Source organism: Amblyraja radiata, chromosome 31, assembly GCF_010909765.2.
Source record: "Amblyraja radiata isolate CabotCenter1 chromosome 31, sAmbRad1.1.pri, whole genome shotgun sequence".
Taxonomy (NCBI): Eukaryota; Metazoa; Chordata; class Chondrichthyes; order Rajiformes; family Rajidae; genus Amblyraja; species Amblyraja radiata.
The window spans coordinates 5,575,580-5,597,719 of record NC_045986.1 but is presented as its reverse complement, the minus strand read 5'-3'; the positions used below and the strand labels follow the sequence as shown (position 1 = coordinate 5,597,719).

At 42.5% G+C, this 22,140-nt stretch overlaps 1 pseudogene; it reads left to right on the top strand.

Moving 5' to 3' along the window:
- Positions 1-12,465: 12,465 nt before the first annotated feature.
- On the top strand, positions 12,466-12,617 carry LOC116990670 (annotated as a pseudogene).
- The last annotated feature ends 9,523 nt before the right edge of the window (positions 12,618-22,140 follow it).

Genomic DNA, 22,140 nt, shown 5'->3' with positions numbered 1-22,140 from the left:
GGAAGGATGTCAACAAAATAGAGAGAGTACAGAGGAGATTTACTAGAATGTTGCCTGGGTTTCAGCAACTAAGTTACAGAGAAAGGTTGAATAAGTTAAGTCTTTATTCTTTGGAGCGCAGAAGGTTAAGGGGGGACTTGATAGAGGTCTTTAAAATGATGAGAGGGATAGACAGAGTTGACGTGGACAAGCTATTCCCATTGACAGTTGGGAAGATCCAAACAAGAGGACATGACTTCAGAATTAAGGGACCAAAGTTTAGGGGTAACATGAGGGGGAACTTCTTTACTCAGAGAGTGGTAGCTGTGTGGAATGAGCTTCCAGTGGAAGTGGTGGAGGCAGGTTCGATTTTCTCATTTAAAAATAAATTGGATAGGTATATGGATGGGAAAGGAATGGAGGGTTATGGTCTGAGTGCAGGTAGATGGGACTAGGGGAAAATAAGTGTTCGGCATGGACTTGTAGGGCTGAGATGGCCTGTTTCCGTGCTGTAATTGTTATATGGTTAAACACTTTAATTCTCCTTCCCATTCCCACACTGACCTAGGTCTCCTCCATTGTCAGAGTGAGGCTAAACACAAATTGGAGGAACAGCATCTCATATTTCGCTTGAGCAGCTTACAGCCCAAGTTCAAGTTCAAGTTCAAGTGAGTTTATTGTCATGTGTCCCTGTATAGGACAATGAAATTCTTGCTTTGCTTAAGCACACAGAAAATAGTAGGCATTTACTACAAAACAGATAAATGTGTCCATATGCCATGAAATAAATATATACACACATGAATAAATAAACTGGTAAAGTGCAAATAACAGAAAGTGGTTATTAATAATCAGAGTTTTGTCCGAGCCAGGTTTAATAGCCTGATGGCTGTGGGGAAGGAGCTATTCCTGAACCTGGTTGTTGCAGTCTTCAGGCTCCTGTACCTTCTGCCTGAAGGTAGCAGGGAGATGAGTGTGTGGCCAGGATGGTGTGGGTCTTTGATGATACTGCCAGCCTTTTTGAGGCAGCGACTGCGATAAATCCCCTCGATGGAAGGAAGGTCAGAGCCGATGATGGACTGGGCAGTGTTTACTACTTTTTGTAGTCTTTTCCTCTCCAGGGCGCTCAAATTGCCGAACCAAGCCACGATGCAACCAGCCAGTATGCTCTCGACTGTGCACCTGTAGAAGTTAGAGAGAGTCTTCCTTGATAATCCGACTCTCCGTAATCTTCTCAGGAAGTAGAGGCGCTGATGAGCTTTTTTGATAATTGCGTTAGTGTTCTCGGACCAGGAAAGATCTTCAGAGATGTGCATGCCAGTAATTTGAAGTTCTTGACCCTTTCAACCATCGACCCGTTGATATAAATGGGGCTGTGGGTCCACCTCCTACTCCTTCCAAAGTCCACAATCAGTTCCTTGGTTTTGCTGGTGTTGAGGGCCAGGTTATTGCGCTGGCACCATATGGACAGTTGCTCGATCTCTCTTCTATATTCTGACTCATCCCCATCAGTGATACGCCCCACAATAGTGGTGTCGTCAGCGAACTTGATGATTGAGTTCGCACTGTGGTTCGCTACGCAGTCATGGGTATAGAGTGAGTACAGCAGGGGGCTGAGCACGCAGCCTTGAGGTGCTCCCGTGCTGATTGTTATCGAGGCTGACACATTTCCACCAATATGAACAGACTGTGGTCTGTGGATGAGGAAGTCGAGGATCCAGTTGCAGAGGGATGCGCAGAGACCCAGTTCTGCGAGTTTGGTAACCAGTTTGGAGGGGATGATTGTGTTAAATGCCGAGCTGTAATCAATGAATAACAGCCTGACATATGAGTTTTTGTTGTCCAAGTGGTCCAGTGCGGAGTGGAGGGCCAGCGAGATCGCATCCACCGTTGATCTGTTGTGGCGGTACGCGAACTGCAGTGGGTCCAGGTTTTTGTCGAGGTAGGAGTTGATTTGCTCCATGATCAACCTCTCAAAGCACTTCATCACCACCGGCGTTAGTGCCACTGGTCGATAGTCATTGAGGCATGTCACCTTACTCTTCTTGGGCACAGGTATAATTGATGCCCTTTTAAAGCAGGTGGGGACCTCAGACCTCAGAAGTGGGAGGTTGAAAATGTCCGTAAAAACTCCCGCCAGTTGGTCCGCACAGGTTTTTAGAACACGACCGGGTATACCATCAGGACCAGGTGCTTTTCGGGGGTTCACCCCTCTGAAAGATTTCCTGATATCGGCCTCTGTGACTGAGACTGAAATGCCATCACAGCGAATGGGGGATCGGGAAGGCACATCAGTATTCTCCCTGTCGAAGCGTGCGTAAAACGCATCTCGTCATGGAGTGATGTTACACCGACATTCGAGCTGCCTCCTGGTTTCGCCTTGTAGGAGGTGATTGCATTCAGGCCCCCGCCACAGCTGCTGAACATCTGTCTCGTCCTCCAGTTTGGAGCAGAAGTCCCTTTTGGCCTTTTTGATGGCCTTACCAAGGTCGTATCTGGCCCAGTGGTATGAATATTGATTTATCTCACTTCAGGTAGCCACGGCATTCCCTCACTCTCTATCCCTCTCCCACCCGTCGCACTAACCTCGTTTTCACCAAACAAACAGCTAACAATGGCCTGTTTCCTTTGTCATCGTTACTTTTTTGCATATTTTTCATTCATTGTTCTTTATCTCTCCACATCATCGTCTATATCTTTTGTTTCCCTTAACCCTAACCAGTCTGAAGAAGCGTCTCAACCTGAAATGTTGCTCATTCCTTCTCTCCAAAGATGCTATCTGTCCCGCTGAGTTACTCCAACATTTTGTGACAACCTTGATTACATCTCTTCCCACCTTGTCTCCTGCAAGGAAGCTATCCCTTACTCTCGATTTCTCCGTCTCCACAGCATCTGCTCCCAAGATTAAGTTTTCCGCTCTTTGATATCTAAGACATCTTCTTTCTTCAGTAAATGTGGTTGTCCCCCTGCTGTTGTGGATGGAGGGCTCACCCATGTCCTGCAGTTCTGGTCTTACTCCCCTTCACCCACAGATGGAACAAAGATATTCCCCTAGTCCTCCCCTTTCACCTCATAGTATTCACATGCTCCTTTCACGTGCTCATCTAGTCTATGACATTTGGTGCTCCCGATATGGCCTCTCTCACATCAGCGAGACCAAGAGTGGATCAGGCGACTGTTTCGACTAATCTTTCAAGGCCTGCTGGAGTTGCTAATGGTTGTGAACCATTTTAACTCCTCTTCCTATACATTTCTGTCCTTAGCCTCCTCCATTGCCAGAGTGAGATCTGGCAGAACAAAATAACAGTATATTATTTGTTAATGGTATGATCATTACATACTCCAATTTTGAACTATATCCCCCCGAACAATCCCCACCATGACCCCAACACACATTTCCCCTCACATCTCCCACTGCCATAGTCACCGTGCCCCTTCCCCTTCACACTAGGCTCACCTCTCATCCCTGAGACCCGTGTTTTATCCGCGCTCTCCCCTCGTCCCCTTTCACCCTCATTCCACCCATCTGGCAATTGCCCCTTCACCTGCATCCACCTGGCACTGCTCAGGCTTTGCCACATCCTCTCCTCTCTTTTCCAACTTTCTCCTTACTACTCCACTCAGTCTGAAGAAAGGTTCTAACCTGAAACATTGACTATCCGTTCTCTCTACAGATGCTGCTTGACCCACTGAGTTTCTGCAGCACTTTGTTGTTCAATGGAATCTACACTGAGTAATAATCACTTTTGATTTGTCTTCTTCACCTATGCCTGTCACTTACAACCCAGCACCTACGGGCATCTCCTGGAGAATAGCAATCTGGCACAGGTGTTTCATATCAGTGTGACCTTCCCTTATTAATCAATATGATAAGAACAGATCAGGCAGGGAGGATGTATCTTGATTTGGGAATCAACTTCACTTTGTAGGTCAGACTCAGACATTGTTAGTATGGCATGGCAGTTATGATAGCAATACAATTAGTGTACAATCGCATGTTCTGTAGTAGTGAGGTAATCATTTTTAATGGGTGAGCATCTCTTACTGTCTGTCAATGGGGAATCAAGATTTTCCTTGGTACATTCACACAAAGTTTATGACCTTAGCAGCCTTTCTAGGTGAGGCAGCGCAGGATATGCAGCAATGCCAGCTGCTGCCTCAGCACACTTTCCTCTGCACACTGAAGGATGTTATGTGCTCTAAATTAAAATGCGTCTGAAAGTGTCTTGGGAATTATTTATAATAAGGCAACATCAAAGAATATATAAATGGAAAATCCCCTTGTCTGTAAAATTAAACATCCTGGTATTTTGCCCATTTGACAAACACATAGCTACGTTGCAATATCCAAATGATATTTTGCAGTAGACCAAAAGACATATTAGCAGAATTAGGCCATTCAGCCCATTGAGTCTGTTCCACCATGCAATCATGGCTGATTCATTTTTCCCTTTTAACCTCATTCTCTCACCTTCTCCCCGTAACCAATGCCATTTTTACTAATCAAGAAACTGTCAATCTCTGCTTTAAAATTACCCAAAGAATTGGCTTCCATGGCTTCTTCTTGGTTCTTGGTTTCTTGGTCCTCTAAAATATTCCAAATGGAATTTAAACTGGAGGTGGTGAAGGGAGGGACGGCCATCTGTGGTAACAAATTTCACAGATTCGCCATCCTATGCTTAAAGAAATTCCTCCTCATCTCCTTTCTAGAGGTACGTCCTTTCATTCTGAAACTATGCCCTCTGGTCCTAGCTTCTTCCATTACTGGAAACAGCCTCTCCACATCCACTCTACTGACTGCAGGACTTTCATTATTCGATGGGTTTCAATGAAATCCCCCTTCTAAACTCTAACGAGTACAGGCCCGATCCTTCAAATGCTCCTCATATGTTAACCAATCATCCATGGGATAATTCTCGTAAACTTCCTTTGTACCCCTTCCAATACCAGCACTTACTTCCTCAGATATAATGTTTTATTATTTATGTTTTAAGGTTTTATGTGTTATTCTTAATTGTTTACCGTATGTCGTGTTGTTACTTGCGAGCGGAGCACCAAGGCAAATTCCTTGTATGTGTACCTACTTGGCCAATAAACTTATTGATTCATTCAAATGGGGCACAAAACTGCTCACAAAATTCCAAATATGACCTGACATATAAAGCCTCAGCGTTACCTTATTGCTTTTGTATTCTAGTCATCTCAAAATGAATCAATCTTTCTCGTACCTTTCTCACCCTCTGTGGGTGCAATTTGGATGGTGGAAGGCTGCTCTCTTTCCATTAGAGTAAAGGCATGTTTCCTTGATGGCAGACAAAAAATTAGGTTTTTGGTTTATTATCGTTGCATGTACCAAAGTACGGTGAAGAGCATTATTTTGCATGCATCGTGAGGGGCAGATACAATAGTGGCATTTAAGAGACTCTTAGATAAGAACAGGGAAATGGGACGAATAGAAGGATAGGGATCATGTACACGCAGATGAGATCAGCTTAACTTGGTATTATGTTCGGCACAAACAGTGTGGGCCGAAGGGCCTGTTTCTGTGTTGAACTGTTCTATGTTCTATCTTATAACAAATATGAGAGCCGTTGATATATACCTTTCTCCCAAGATGGAAAAATCAAATAATAGAGGACATACCAAGGGTGACCAAGGTTGGGAGCTCAACATCCAGGGATATTCAATATTCAGGAGGGATAGACAGAAAGGAAAAGGAGGTGGGGTAGCGTTGCTGGTTAGAGAGGAGATTAACGCAATGGAAAGGAAGGACATTAGCTTGGAGGATGTGGAATCGATATGGGTAGAGCTGCAAAACACTAAGGGGCAGAAAACACTAGTGGGAGTTGTGTACAGGCCACCTAACAGTAGTAGTGGAGTTGGGGATGGCATCAAACAGGAAATTAGAAATGCGTGCAACAAAGGTAAAACAGTTATAATGGGTGACTTCAATCGACATATAGATTGGGTGAATCAAATTGGCAGGGGTGCTGAGGAAGAGGATTTCTTGGAATGTATGCGGGATAGTTTTTTAAACCAACATGTAGAGGAACCAACGAGAGAGCAGGCTATTTTAGACTGGGTATTGAGTAATGAGGAAGGGCTAGTTAGCAGTTTTGTTGTGCGTGGCCCCTTGGGCAAGAGTGACCATAATATGGTTGAGTTCTTCAGTAGAATGGAGAGTGACATTGTTAATTCAGAAACAAGGGTTCTGAACTTAAAGAAAGGTAACTTTGAGGGTATGAGACGTGAATTGGCCTAGATTGACTGGCAATAGTTTCATTATAATTATGGAGAAGGTCAGAACTGGACCGAGGGTCGAGATTTTTGATTGGAGAAAGGCTAACTTTGAGGAGATGCGAAAGGATTTAAAAGGAGTGAATTGGGACATTTTGTTTTATGGGAAGGATGTAGAAAAGAAATGGAGGACATTTAAAGGTGAAATTTTAAGAGTACAGAATCTTTATGTCCCTGTTCGGTTGAAAGGAAATAGTAAAAATTGGAAAGAGCCATGGTTTTCAAGGGAAATTGGACGGTTCAGAAAAAGAGAGAGATCTACAATAATTATAGGCAGCATGGAGTAAATGAGGTGCTTGAGGACTATAAAGAATGTAAAAATAATCTTAAGAAAGAAATTAGAAAAGCTAAAAGAAGATATGAGGTTGCTTTGGCAAGTAAGGTGAAAGTAAATCCAAAGGGTTTCTACAGCTATATTAATAGCAAAAGGATAACGAGGGATAAAATTGGTCCATTAGAGAGTCAGCGTGGACAACTATCTGCAGAGCCAAAAGAGATGGGGCAGATATTGAATAATTTCTTTCTTCGGTATTCACCAAGGAGAAGGATATTTAATTATGTGAGGAAAGGGAAACAAGTAGAGTAGCAATGGAAACTATGAGATTCAAAGAAGAGGAAGTACTGACACTTTTGAAAAATATAAAAGTGGATAAGTCTCCAGGTGCTGACAGAATATTCCCTAGGACATTGAGGGAAGTTAGTGTAGAAATACCAGGGCTATGACAGAAATATTTCAAATGTCATTAGAAACGGGAATAGTGCCGGAGGATTGGCGTACTGCGCATGTTGTTCCATTGTTTCAAAAGGGTTCTAAGAGTAAACCTAGCAATTATAGACCTGTTAGTTTGACGTCAGTGGTGGGCAAATTAATGGAAAGGATACTTAGAGATAATATATATAAGCTTCTGGATAAACAGGGTCTGATTAGGAACAGTCAACATGGATTTGTGCCTGGAAGATGTTTGACTAATCTTCTTGAATTATTTGAAGAGGTTACTCGGGAAACTGATGAGGGTAAAGCAGTGGATGTTGTCTATATGGACTAGTAAGGCCTTTGACAAGGTTCCTCATGGAAGGTTGGTTAAGAAGGTTCAATTGTTGGGTATTAATGCAGGAGTAGCAAGATGGATTCAACAGTGGATGAATGAGAAATGCCAGAGAGTAATGGTGGATGGCTGTTTGTCAGGTTGGAGGCTGGTGACTAGTGGGTGCCTCAGGGATCTGTGTTGGGTCCACTGTTGTTTGTCATGTACATCAATGATCTGGATGATGGTGTGGTAAATTGGATTAGTAAATATGCAGATTATACTAAGATAGGTGGTGTTGTGGATAATGAAGTAGATTTCCAAAGTCTACACAGAGATTTAGGCCATTTGGAAGAATGGGCTGAAAGATGGCAGATGGAGTTTAATGCTGATAAGTGTGAGGTGCTACATCTTGGCAGGACAAATCAAAATAGGAAGTACATGGTAAATGGTAGCGAATTGAGTAATGCAGTTGAACAGAGGGATCTAGGAATAACTGCATAGTTCCCTGAAGGTGGAATCTCATGTAGATAGGGTGGTAAAGAAAGCTTTTGGTGTGCTAGCCTTTTTAAATCAGAGCATTGAATATAGAAGTTGGCATGTAATGTTAAAATTGTACAAGGCATTGGTGAGACCAATTCTGGAGTATGGTGTACAATTTTGGTTGCCCAATTATAGGAAGGATGTCAACAAAATAGAGAGAGTACAGAGGAGATTTACTAGAATGTTGCCTGGGTTTCAGCAACTAAGTTACAGAGAAAGGTTGAATAAGTTAGGTCTTTATTCTTTGGAGCGCAGAAGGTTAAGGAGGGACTTGATAGAGGTCTTTAAAATGATGAGAAGGATAGACAGAATTGACGTGGATAAGCTTTTCCCATTGAGAGTAGGGAAGTTTCAAACAAGAGGAATTAAGGGACAGAAGTTTAGAGGTTAAATGAGGGGGAACTTCTTTACTCAGAGAGTGGTAGCTGTGTGGAATGAGCTTCCAGTGGAAGTGGTGGAGGCAGGTTCGATTTTATCATTTAAAAATAGATTGGATAGGTATATGGATGGGAAAGGAATGGAGGGTTATGGTCTGAGTGCAGGTAGATGAGACTAGGGGAAAATAAGTGTTCGGCACGGACTTGTAGGGCCGAGATGGCCTGTTTCCATGCTGTAATTGTTATATGGTTATATGGCTATAATTGATTCTTAAAGGGTTGACGGTGGATATGCAATGGAAGGCATTTAAAGACTGCATGGATGAACTACAACAATTGTTCATCCCAGTTTGGCAAAAGAATAAATCAGGGAAGGTAGTGCATCTGTGGAAAAAGGAAAATCAGGGATAGTATCAAAACAAAAGATGAAGCGTACAAATTAGCTAGAAAAAGCAGCCTACCAGAGGACTGGGAGAAATTCAGAGTCCAGCAGAGGAGGACAAAGGGCTTAATTAGGAAAGGGAAAATAGATTATGAAAGAAAACTGGCAGGGAACACAAAAACTGACTGCAAAAGTTTTTATAGATATGTGAAGAGAAAGAGATTAGTTAAAACAAATGTAGGTCCCTTGCAGTCAGAAACAGGTGAATTGATCATGGGGAACAAGGACATGGCAGACCAATTGAATAACTACTTTGGTTCCGTCTTCACTAAGGAAGACATAAATAATCTGCCGGAAATAGCAGGGGACCGTGGGTCAAATGAGATGGAGGAACTGAGTGAAATCCAGGTTAGTCGGGAAGTGGTGTTAGGTAAATTGATGGGTTAAAGGCCGATAAATCCCCAGGGCCAGATAGGCTGCATCCCAGAGTACTTAAGGAAGTAGCCCCAGATATTAGTGATAATTTTTCAAAACTCTTTAGATTCTGGAGTAGTTCCTGAGGATTGGAGGGTAGCTAATGTAACCCCACTTTTTAAAAAGGGAGGGAGAGAGAAAACGGGGAATTACAGATCAGTTAGTCAAACATCGGTAGTGGGGAAACTGCTAGAGTCAGTTATTAAAGATGGGATAGCAGCACATTTGGAAAGTGGTGAAATCATTGGACAAAGTCAGCATGGATTTACGAAAGGTAAATCATGTCTGACGAATCTTATATAATTTTTCGAGGATGTAACTAGTAGAGTGGATAAGGGAGAACCAGTGGATGTGTTATATCTGGACTTTCAGAAGGCTTTCGACAAGGTCCCACATAAGAGATTAGTATACAAACTTAAAGCACACGGTATTGGGGGTTCAGTATTGATGTGGATAGAGAACTGCCTGGCAAACAGGAAGCAAAGAGTAGGAGTAAACGGGTCCTTTTCAGAATGGCAGGGAGTGACTAGTGGGGTACCGCAAGGCTCAGTGCTGGGACCCCAGCTATTTACAATATATATTAATGACTTGGACAAGGGAATGGAATGCAACATCTCCAAGTTTGCGGATGACATGAAGCTGGCAGTGTTATCTGTGAGGAGGATGCTGGGAGGCTGCAAGGTGACTTGGATATGCTGGGTGAGTGGGCAAATGCATGGCAGATGCAGTATAATGTGGATAAATGTGAGGTTATCCACTTTGGTGGCAAAAACAGAAAAGTAGACTATTATCTAAATGGTGGCCGATTAGGAAAAGGGGAGATGCAACAAGACCTAGGTGTCATGTTACACCAGTCATTGAAAGTAGGCATGCAGGTGCAGCAGGCAGCGAAAAAAGCAAATGGTATGTTAGCATTCATAGCAAAAGGATTTGAGTATAGGAGCAGGGAGGTTCTACAGCAGTTGTACAGGGTATTGGTGAGACCACACCTGGAGTATTGTGTACAGTTTTGGTCTCCAAATTTGAGGAAAGACATTCTTGCCTTAGAGGGATTACAGAGAAGGTTCACCAGACTGATTCCTGGGATGTCAGGACTTTCGTATGAAGAAAGACTGGATAGACTCGGCTTGTACTCGCTAGAATTTAGAAGATTGAGGGGAGATCTTATAGAAACTTACAAAATTCTTAGGGGGTTGGACAGGCTAGATGCAAGAAGATGGTTCCCGATGTTGGGGAAGTCCTGAACAAGGGGTCACAGTTTAAGGATAAAGGGGAAATCCTTTCGGACCGAGATGAGAAAAACATTTTTCACGCAGAGAGTGGTGAGTCTCTGGAACTCTCTGCCACAGAAGGTAGTTGAGGCCAGTTCATTGGCTATATTTAAGAGGGAGTTAGATGTGGCCCTTGTGGCAAAAGGGATCAGGGGGTATGGAGAGAAGGCAGGTACAGGATACTGAGTTGGATGATCAGCCATGATCATATTGAATGGCGGTGCAGGCTCGAATGGCCGAATGGCCTACTCCTGCACCTATTTTCTATGTTTCTATACTGTAGCTTGAAGATGAGGGGGGCAAATTTTAAAGGAAATATGCAGGACAACCTTTTTACACAGGTGAATGCCTGGAACGCACTGCCAGGGTTGGTGGTTGATTCAGATATGATAGTGGCATTTAAGAAGCTTTTGGATAGGCATATGGATATGCAGAGAATGGAGGGATATGGATTATGCGGCTGTAGATACAGGATGGTCTGAGTATCATTGTGGGCCGAAGGGCCTGTTTTTGTGCTGTACTGTTCTATGTTCACAGAACAACAGGCAGCCAACCACGTCATCTCTGAGTGCCCGCTCTACCAGCCACCAAATGGAGCTCAGGGCCTGGCAGACATTGAGACAGGGATAACAACCTGGCTGCTCAACACCTGGCTTGAGATCTAACTATTCCTTTGGTTTATTTATGTTTCATTCGCAAGAAGAAGTTCTATGTTCTAATACAACAAAGCCAAACTCAAGTAGAAGGTAGAGTGAAGGAAAAGGTGACGAGTGAAGAATATGGTTCTCAGAATTATAGCGCAAAAGTTTCAGAGACTAAGTCCTGTGAGGTAGAGGGGAATTGGACTGTACCCTAGATTATGCGAGAACCGTTCAGAAACTTGGCAACAGAGGGGAAGAAGATGGTGCATGCTTTCAAGCTTTTATATCTACTGCCTGATGGGAGTGGGGAGAGGAAGGAATGATCAGGGTGGGATAGGTCTTTGACTATGTTGGCAGCTTTCCTGAGGCAGCGTGAAGTGTAGATGGAGTCAATGGTGGGAAGTCAGTTCTGTGTGATGGACTGGGCTACATCCACAGGTCTTTAATGCAGTCTTGAGCAATGCTCCCAAACCAAGCTGTGATGCAACACAACAGTATACTTTCTACGGTACATCTGCAGACGTTTGTTAGTCATTGAAGACATGCTGAATTTACAGTCTTATGAGGAAGTAGACGCTTTGGTGTGCTTCTTGTCTGTCAATTCAATTTGGTTTGTCCATGACAGATCATTGGTAATATTTACTCCTACCAACCTGAAGCTCTCAACCATATACACTTCGGCACCATTGATGCTGATTGGAGCTCCACAAGGCTTGTTGGTCAAAAACTAGCTGCTTTGTCTTGATGACATTGGGGAAGAGGTTGTTGACCTGACATCATGTTACTTAGTTCTACATCTCCTTCCTGTACTCCATCTTGTGATTGTTCATGATCTGACCCATCATAGTGGTGTCATCTGAAACCTTGTAGATGGAGTTAGAGCCAGGTTTGTCTGCACAACAGTGGGTGCATAGGGAGTATAGTGGAAGACTGAGAACAAATCTTTGTGGGGCATTGGATTTTGAGAATTCTTGCCACGGATAGGCTTGGTTCAGACTGCTGACCTTGGCCAACCAAAGGAGCAGTCTGGGATGTCAGCTTGTCACTGGAGTGGTTGTGGTGGTGGTGGTGGTAGTAGGAAGATGATGCCAGGGAGTGGGATGGATTAGGGTTAGGATTAGTAATTAATGACACGGTGAAGATGGACAACAATTTTCATGAACCCGCACACCTGAAGACCTTGGAGGCAACAGTGCAGCAATTTACAAATACTCAGCATTAGCATCACATCAATCTCCAAACCCAGAGCTGATCCAGCAAACTAAATCCTGAATCAGAGATTATACCATGGCAGAGGTTGTAGAGCTACTGCTATACAGCTCCAGAAACCGAGCTTCACTGCTGACCTCTGGTATAGTGGAACTTGCACGACCTCCCTGTGACTGCGTGTTGTTCCTCCAGATGCTCTAGTTTCTTCCCACATTACAGATAAATGTGGATTTAGTAATTTTCTTACACATTATACATTTTGTGACAATACTTACCTGACGGAGAGGGGAGAGTCGGTGATCACGGAGGCCGATCACCCAGGACTCCTATATCCCATTGCACTCCTGCGATGTCCCTAAATGCGGATACTCAACGGCAACATTTGTGGTAGTGGGGAACTGCATTAATCAACATTTATTTTGGTGGGACGCATGGTGGCGCAGCGGTAGAGTTGCTGCCTTACAGCGCCAAAGACCAGGGTTCAATGCCAAATATGGGTGCCGTTTGTACGGAGTTTGTATGATTTCCCCGTGACCAGCGTGGGTTTTCTCTGGGATCTCCAGTTTCCTCCCATACTCCAAAGATGTACAGGTTTGTAGGTTAATTGCCTTGGTATAAATGTAAATTTTCCCTATTGTGTATAGGATAGTGTTAATGTGCAGGGATCGCTGGTCGATGCGGACACGGTGGGCCAATTGGCCGGTTTCCACGCTGCATCTCTAAACTAAACTAAACACAATTAGTGGAAAATGGGTACTTGATGGTCAATGTGCACTCGGTGGACTGAAGAGCCTGTTTCCGTGCTTCATCTCTCTATAACTCTATGATTAAGTGTTTGCTCTATTCTGCTGCACATAGTCCCCACTATATTGAAGCTGGTTTCCTATGCAATCTGAAAAAGACTGCTCAAGATGAAGAGGTGTGTGTGTGGGAAGGACAGCTACATGCACATGAGCAGAGAAACAATTTCATATCTGGTTTTGCTTGCACGTGGCATCTCTCTGTTCATGAAACAGAATAACATGCTCATGTGCAATATTTCTATTTATAGTACAACATCCCTTTGCTGTTGGAGAACCACTCTTGGGTGGTAGTTACGAACAGCTCGTCCTCCAACCTGCTCACAAGTGCCATCCCTATTCTCAATGTGGAAATCAAGCTGCTCCCTGGTGACATTTCGCTGCTCTTGAAGAACTTTCATGTACAACTTTATGGTGTGTTCAACTAGGCTGCTGAGCTCAACTGTGCAAGTAGCACACCATATATCACATTAACATTTCTTGGCAATATGGTACAAAGGAATGTTTTTTCTGTTTTTATAAAGAACATACCTTTCAAAAACGTTAGAAATCTTTCCATATGTTGTAAGGAAGTTGCTGTTTAAAGTGCCAAATGAAAATACATAGATATATGTTCAAAGCTTGACCTATTTACTAGCGATTATTGTTTATCATTCCACTCTGCTCCACTGTACATATATTGGTATCGATCTTATATGACCACTTCCAAACATCATCACAAACAGTCCACTCACTCCCCACCTTTTTGGTAGCTGTGACTGAAAAGGAATATGTGCATCTTCCCCACTGTGAGTGATGCAATGATATTCTAAAGTCTACTGGGTCTGCGAAATGGTGTTTTTTTTAAATAATAGCATCCTTGGTTTATAGTCTGGCTTGAAACACAGGGCGTATTCTTCACTGCACTCAAGGCAAATGCCCATGAAGAGCAAATGGAAAATGCTTCATCACATTCATCCTCTGCTGGACTGGACACCACTGTGCAGCTTTACCATGCTATTTTGTGATCTCAGCCATAACTGTTGAACAGAAAGTACAACAAGGTGCTGAAGGTACTATCATGTATGAAGGTAGAGGACATTGTGGGAAACTAGAGAGGAACTTGCCGGAGCCCTGGTTTAAATTTACGAGTCGTCTTTAAATACAGGAGAGGTGCCGGAAGGCCGGAGGGAGGCTCTATTCAAGGAGGGCTGTAGGAGAAATGTTCGGAACTATACGCAGGTGTGCGTAAAATCTGTAGTTGGAAAATTATTTGAAAGTATTCTGAGTGATAGGATGTACAGGCATTTAGATGGACAAGGGCTGATTAGGGATAGTCAGCTTGGTTTGTAAGTGGGAGATCGTGTCTCACAAATCTGATTGAGATATTTGAAGATGTGACCAAATAGGTCAATGTTGACAAAGCTGTAGATGTTGTATATATGGACTTCAGCAAAGTATTTGACAAGGCATGGTAGGCTGTTCTGGAAGGTTAGATTGCATGGGATCCAAGGAAGGATAGCTGAATGGATAAAAAATTAGCTTCATGGAAGGTAGCAGAGGGTGATGGTAGAAGGTTGCTTCACAGAGTGAAGGCCTGTGACTAGTGGTGTGCCTCAGGGTTCGGTGCTACATCAATGATTCGGATGAGAACATAAATGGCAAGATTAGCAAGTCTTCTGATGATACAAAAGAGGGTTGTTTTTGTAATACGCACACCAGGGCACAATGCATTTATTTTACTTCGGAGTCACGTGAGTGACTACGTGGAGAGAGAGACCCCGTCCAGGCGCACACGCGTCATATCGTCAGACGCATAGCTTCTGCGACCGCGTTGGAAGGAGCAGAGCCCTCCAAACGGTGAGTGAAAGAAAACCTGAAGGTATGTACTTTTACTTTTACTTCAGGCCATTTTTCTTCCGTGGAGACTGTGTGCTGGGAAACAGGCAAGTCTAATTATGGAGAAAAGTGGGAAAAGTAAAGGGAAGCGCACCGCAGCTAAAACTCAAGAGGACAGAGTGTCTGAGAGTAGCGGGCGCCCCGTTAAAAAGTCGGCTGTAGAAAAACCAGCAACTGCCAAAACGGGAGAAAAAAGTTCAATTGAAACACCCACAGGGTGTAAGGCCAAAAAGAAAACAAACAGGCCAGTAGACTCGGATGAGTCGGACCCGGAGGTCATGTCAGATCGGGTCTCACAATTGGAATTCCTCATGGGGAAAATGATATACAAAGGCAAACTCCAAAAGAAGTACAGTTACCGTGGGCCTACAGGAGAGCCAGCGTATGGAACACCCAGGAGAGGTCATGGGAAACGTTGGCCTACACGTGAGCCAGCGCCCGAAATGCCTTATGAAGAAGAATATATGTGTTGGCCTAGCAGAGAGCCAGCACTAGAAATGTCTGAAGAAAGATAATACAGACGTTGGTCTACAGGAGACCCAGCGTTAGCAGCATCCAAAAAAGGGCTGCCAGAGTATGGTTCTATGGAAGAGCCTATGATACCCGAAAAAGGGTCTACTAAGCATAGGCCTATAAGAGAGCCAGCGCATGAAACACCTGAAGAAGAAATACCAGGTGAACCCCACTATGAGGAGGAATTTCCAGAAGATTCTGACAATGAATCATATGAGGACCAGAGGCCAATATCACAGCTCAAAGTACCAGGTCTGGCCCAAAAATTCTCAAGTCCCAGACATAAGGGACAACCATTGCCAGAAGAAATAGCAGCAAGTATAAATTACCTGCTTTCCCATCACTTAGAAGAACTAACGATGGTTGAGACTATCAATAAATATGAAATCCCGCAGAATTGCGCATTGCTTGCAGTCCCAGCAGTAAACAATGTAATATGGGGCTATTTGGGCACCGCAGTACGCGCACAAGAAATGAGGTTACAGCGGGTGCTGAGATTAATGGGGTCAAGTATTACGGCGTTTGCCAAAGACCTGGAAGAAGGACATGTGACACTGTCACAACAGGATGTTTTGGGACTAATGTGTAATGCACACTTCGAAATAAACTGTATTCGTAAAAGTGCTATAAGACCTAACATACATCCTAAGTTTGCAGGGCTCTGTAAACCATCAAATATACAATTGCCGAACTTACTCTTTGGAGAACTAGCCAAAAAGCTGAAAGTCCTGAATGAAGAGGCAAAAACCGTGGGCATGATTAAACCACCGATGTTTGGCAGATCGGTTCGAAGGCAATATCCATACCGAAGGGTGGCTGGAGCTGGTGAAGGAACTGTGGAGGTAGGTGGAATGTGGAAGAGGAACCTTTGCTCGAAGCACATGGAATTAACTATCTAGAATTATTAAGTACATATCATGGACAAAATTTGCACGTGCAGGATCAGATTGACAACACTACGGAAGTAGCATATGTCAATCATATGGGTGGAATCAAGTCAGAAGCTTGTGACAGATTGGCAAACATTATCTGGCACTGGTGTATTATTAGAAACATTTGGCTTTCGGCAATTTACCTCCCAGGTAAATTCAACATAATTGCAGACACTAGGTCACGAAAATTTAATGATAATACAGAATGGATGTTAAATCGTGACATTTTCTATAACATTGTTCGAAAATTTGGAAGGCCAGAAATTGACTTGTTTGCATCCAGACTGAACCACAAATTGCCTCAATATGTTTCATGGGAACCAGATCCAGGTGCAACAGCGGTGGATGCATTCTCGCTAAATTGGGGTGGAATGGTTTTATATGCATTTCCTCCCTTTTGTCTTATTAGTAGGTGTCTACAAAAGATCAAGCAGGATGATGCTTCAGGATTGTTGTTGGTCCCAGATTGGCCTACGCAACCATGGTACCCACTAGTGCTAAAAATGGTCACAGAATCTCTAATGCATATTCCAAGACAAGAAAACCTACTCATGCACCCTGTAACTGGTGATTTTCATCCTTTACATGATCGTATTGATTTGTTGATTTGCAGATTGTAAAAAGGCCATATATCGGAAGAGGACTATCAGATCGCACTATGGATGTAATTGCAGGAGCCTGGAGGGATAGTACCCAGAAGCAGTACATTTCTTACATTAAGAAATGGGAGGAGTTTTGCTCAAGACAAAATATTTCATACCACACTGCAGACATTTCAGATGTTTTAGAATTTCTGTCAACATTACATTTTGATGTAAATTTAAGTTATAGTGCGATTTGCATATTTATGGAGAGCATCAGAACAACAGGTTCTAGGATCACACCCCTTGGTCTGTAGATACATGAAGGGAATTTTCAATGCCAAACCTCCCAGACCCAGATATACAGAAATCTGGAATGTGAGGGATGTGCTCATGTTACTTCGGGAATGGAGTCCCATTTCAAATTTGTCTTTGGACAAAATCACCATGAAGGTAGTCATGTTAATGACATTAGTTTCAGCACAAAGAGTACAGACATTACATAAATTACGTATAGACAGAATGGGAATGACAACAGAGGCAATTACATTCTATGTCTATGACTTACTCAAACAGAGCAGACCAGGAGTCACGGGGTGCAAATTGGTCTTTGCAGCATATCCTACGGATCCAAGACTATGTGTAGTGACACATTTAAAATGTTACATTGAGGCCACCAAGGACTTAAGAGGTGCAGAATCAGCATTGTTTATCAGCCATAAAAAAACACATAAGAAAGTGTCAGTACAGACTATTTCCAGATGGCTGAAGCAGGTGCTGTTGGATGCAGGAATTGATACTGACAAATTTAAATCTCATTCCACCAGGGCGGCGGCAACATCGGCGGCCATGGATTTGGACGTTCCAATAGACCATATCCTCGCGGCCGCAGGATGGGCAAGTGAAAGGATGTTTCAAAAGTATTACCATAAAGAGATTACTGACCCTGGTGTATTTGGTGGTGCTGTTTTGGATTCAGTATTAAATGTTCCCCAGTGATAAAAAAAAGGGGACAAAAAATGTTTTATTATGATAAATAAAAACTATTAACTGATTACATCAATGTTATGGTTGTATGTTATTGATTGTTTTTCACTCATTTAGAGTCAATCAATGCAGTGAGACGCCTGGATTGAATCTACGGCCTGAAATCACAGAAGCTTTAAAATCTTCACGTAGTCACTCACGTGACTCCGAAGTAAAATAGTAAGATTAAATGAGAATTTACCAGTTTGAAGTTTGATCTTTATTTTATGAGGAGTTACGTTGAGGGACTACGTGCCCTCCACTCCCACCCTAATAAAGATCAAATGTAAGTTATTTTGTCTCACGTAGCTTACTATTATGCTTCGGTAACTATCATCTGTGATTTCACACCGCTGCTTTGAAGATTGATGCGTGTGCGCCTGGACGGGGTCTCTCTCTCCACGTAGTCCCTCAACGTAACTCCTCATGAAATAAAGATCAAACTTCAAACTGTTAAGTTCTCGTTTAATCTTACTATTAAAGTCTACTCACGGTATATATACTTCAGCATGGTGTTACAGCAAGCTTAGCAACTATTCAGACTAAATTACATCAACTGACTTCTGATAATATAATAATAATAATGGATGGGATTTATATAGCTCCTTTCTAATACTCAAGGCGCTTTTACATCGCATTATTCATTCACTCCTCAGTCACACTCGGTGGTGGTAAGCTACTTCTGTAGCCACAGCTGCCCTGGGGCAGACTGACGGAAGCGTGGCTGCCATTCTGCGCCTACGGCCCCTCCGACCACCACCAATCACTCACACACATTCACACACAGGCAAAGGTGGGTGAAGTGTCTTGCCCAAGGACACAACGACAGTATGCACTCCATATAAACTGCATAGTAGGCGGAGATCTACTAACAAGCGCTACAATTGGTTAGTAAGAAGTAACCAATCTACAGTTTTGCAGATAGTGAAGTTGGTTGTGAAAAATTGCAACAAGATCTTGATCGATTGACCAGGTATGTGAGGAATGGTTGATGGAATTTAATACACAGAAATGTGAGATGTTGCATTTTGGGAAGTCTAACATGGGCAGGACATACACAGTGAATGGTAGGCATCTGGGCAGTGTTGTAGAGCAGAGGGATCTGGTAGTGCAGGTGCATGGTTCCAAGGCTTTTCCAAGGATCTGGGAGTGCAGGTCCATGGTTCCAAGGGATCTGGGAGTGCAGGTCCATGGTTCCAAGGCTTTTGGCACATTGGTATTGCATGGACATCAGTCAGAGTATTGAGGTCATGTTGCAGTTGTATAAGATGCTGGTGAGGCCGCATTGTGTTGAGTTCTGGGCACCATGTAAAAGAGAAAATGTTGGCAAACTGGAAAGGGTACAGAGAAGATTTACAAGGATGTTCCCAGCCCTAGAGGGTCTGAGCTACAAGGAGAGGTTGAATAAGCTGGGACTCTATTCCTTGGAGCACAGGAGGATGAGTGGTGATGTTATAGAGGTGTATAAAATCATGAGAGGAATAGATCATGTGGATGCAAGGAGTCTCTTGCCCAGAGTAGGTGAAAACGTAGGATTAAGATGAAGGGGAAAATTAAAGTTGCCAGGGGTAAACGGGATGAAAAAGGTTGGGAACCCCTGATATAAATAATCTGCTGTGGTAGAGTTGTGCATCAAGATTAGTCACGATGTAGCAACATAAAAAGATACAGGTTAGTCCATCATCATTACTTAGTCACTATGTTGCTACATCGTGACTAATCTTGCTAATCTTACTGTCAGTTTTTAACTATTCTAAATGTTAGCAGGAACAATGTTCAGTTAGCAAATGTTTCCAAAGATACAGGTTACAAGCACATAATGATCCTGCTAATATTAGATGTTTAAGAAGGAACTGCAGATGCTGGAAAATCGAAGGTACACAAAAAGCTGGAGAAACTCAGCGGGTGCAGCAGCATCTATCTTCAATCTGAAGAATGGTTTCGGCCCGGAACGTTGCCTATTTCCTTCGCTCCATAGATATTGCTGCACCCGCTGAGTTTCTCCAGCTTTTATGTGTACCTGCTAATATTAGATATTGATAGCAACATTGCAAGGCATGTCCAAGGCAGGTTCTGATGTGCAAACTGCAGGGTATTGGGTTGAATTATCACAGTATACCTTCATTATAACAGGGGAAAATGAAACACTTGCATCAATAGAGCCCAAGATAACAGAACAGCAATATAATAATTGCTCTGCACTCCAACAAATTGCAAATATGAATCTATCAAATTGAAAATAAATTATTAAAATAAAAGTACATCTAAGACCAATAGTAATTGGAAAAAAATGCTGTTTACCAGATTCTGCTTTAATTTGCATGCTGTACATATTGATGAAAGATTTCACAAGTTGTCCTGCAATTCCGCTTCCCAATTTAAGCGTAATTAGTTGAGAAATATCAATAATCTGGACTTTTAGAGAGAGAGAGGTTGCCTGTTGAGGCTTGCCTGAATCTGTAAGTGATGAGCAAAATCTCTAATTACCAGGTCCGGAGGCAGCGAGGGGACAATGTGGATACAGAGAAGTGAAAATGAAAAACAGTAAGTGACACTGATTTTAATACTTATGCGGCTGTCACTAACTATAGTGTTAGTGTCAGTATTACTGGATGTTGCTCTCTCCTAAAATGTAAATAGAATCTAGAGCTAATAATCAAGACTTCTAAAATTCAACTAATGGTGCCCAAATAGCATCTTACTAACATTTCTTACAAACAAATGTGATTATCCATGGACTTCAGTAAAACACTGAAAATAAGATGGTGGATTAATATATTTGGCATGGTCTTCCTAAAATGCCAAGATGCACCAACTAAAAATGTAATAGTTTTTCATTCTGTGATCAATTTCACAATCTCAAGATGTTATAACCAATAAAGTAGTTTTGAAATATAATTCCTGTAATAAGATATAAAACCGTTAGCAATAAATCCAGTTATTGAAAAATTGCCTGCATGGAGACCATGGTGTGGAAAGCATCAGGTTTGAACTTTTTCTTTTTTTTCTCTTCCCCCGTTATGTGCTATGTTTACATATTCACATATTCTGTTGTGCTGCAGCAAGTGAGAATTTCATTGTCCCGTCCGGGACATATGACAATAAAACACTCTTGATTCTTGCGGTATTGCTGTTTGAATCTCTGGTTGATTAAATAAAGTATCTGCACTGGTGCACAGAAAGATGATTTGGGAAGTTTATTTACTGTTTGTAGCCCAACAAATACATCTATCTCTTTCAAAATCAACAACAATGCCTCTAGGTTCTCTTTTAATTAACTATGAGATGTTCCCTTATGAGAACTGCATATATTAGATGTATTTGTTGATTAATCTGGCATACAAAGTTTAGGAAGTTGAACCTCAGAAATGTTAGTTTACTGATGAAGGGGTTTGAGACTACCAGAAATGTCCAGTTTCCACTATTGAATGTATGAACACAAGAAAGGAGCAGGAGTAGCCACCAGATCCCTCAGGCCCACACTGCCATTCAATGATCATGGCTGATCTATGCAGGCTTCAACTCCTCTTCCATGCCAGTTCCTTATAACTCCCAATTCCTCAGATCTTCCAAATATTAATTTATCATCACCTTAAATATAGTCGACAATCTGGCCTCCACCATCTTTGGAGGGTAGAGAATTCCAGAGATTCACAACTCACTATGAGAAGATATTTCAATGTTTTTAATGAACAATGTATGATTTTCCAGCTGTGATCCCTTGTTTCTAACTCTCCCACTAGTAAAAACAGCTTCACATCTCCACTGTCAAGTGTCCTTAGCATCTTACATTTTTGATGTAGGTCACCCCTCATTCTTCTAAATTCCATGAAATTCAGATGCTAACTGTCTGGCCCCTCTTGATAGGGCAATATTTTCATTGCAGGAATTAGTCAGATGAATCTTCTTTGGACTAGCTCCAATGCTACTGTCCTTTTTTGCGGGAAGAGACCAAAATGATGAATAGTATTCCAGAAGTGACCTCACCAACACCCTATACAACTGCACAACTGTTCAACTGCAACAAAAAGCATCTTCAATGCTTTGACAATAACAGTCAAAATGCCACTTGCCTTAACAACTTATTGCATCACCTGATAACATTTTTGTGATTCATGCACTATAACACTTAGATCCCTCTGAACCTCACTGATTTGCAATCTCTATTTACATAATAATTCTGCAAGGCCATTGGGATTTTGTTACACTGGA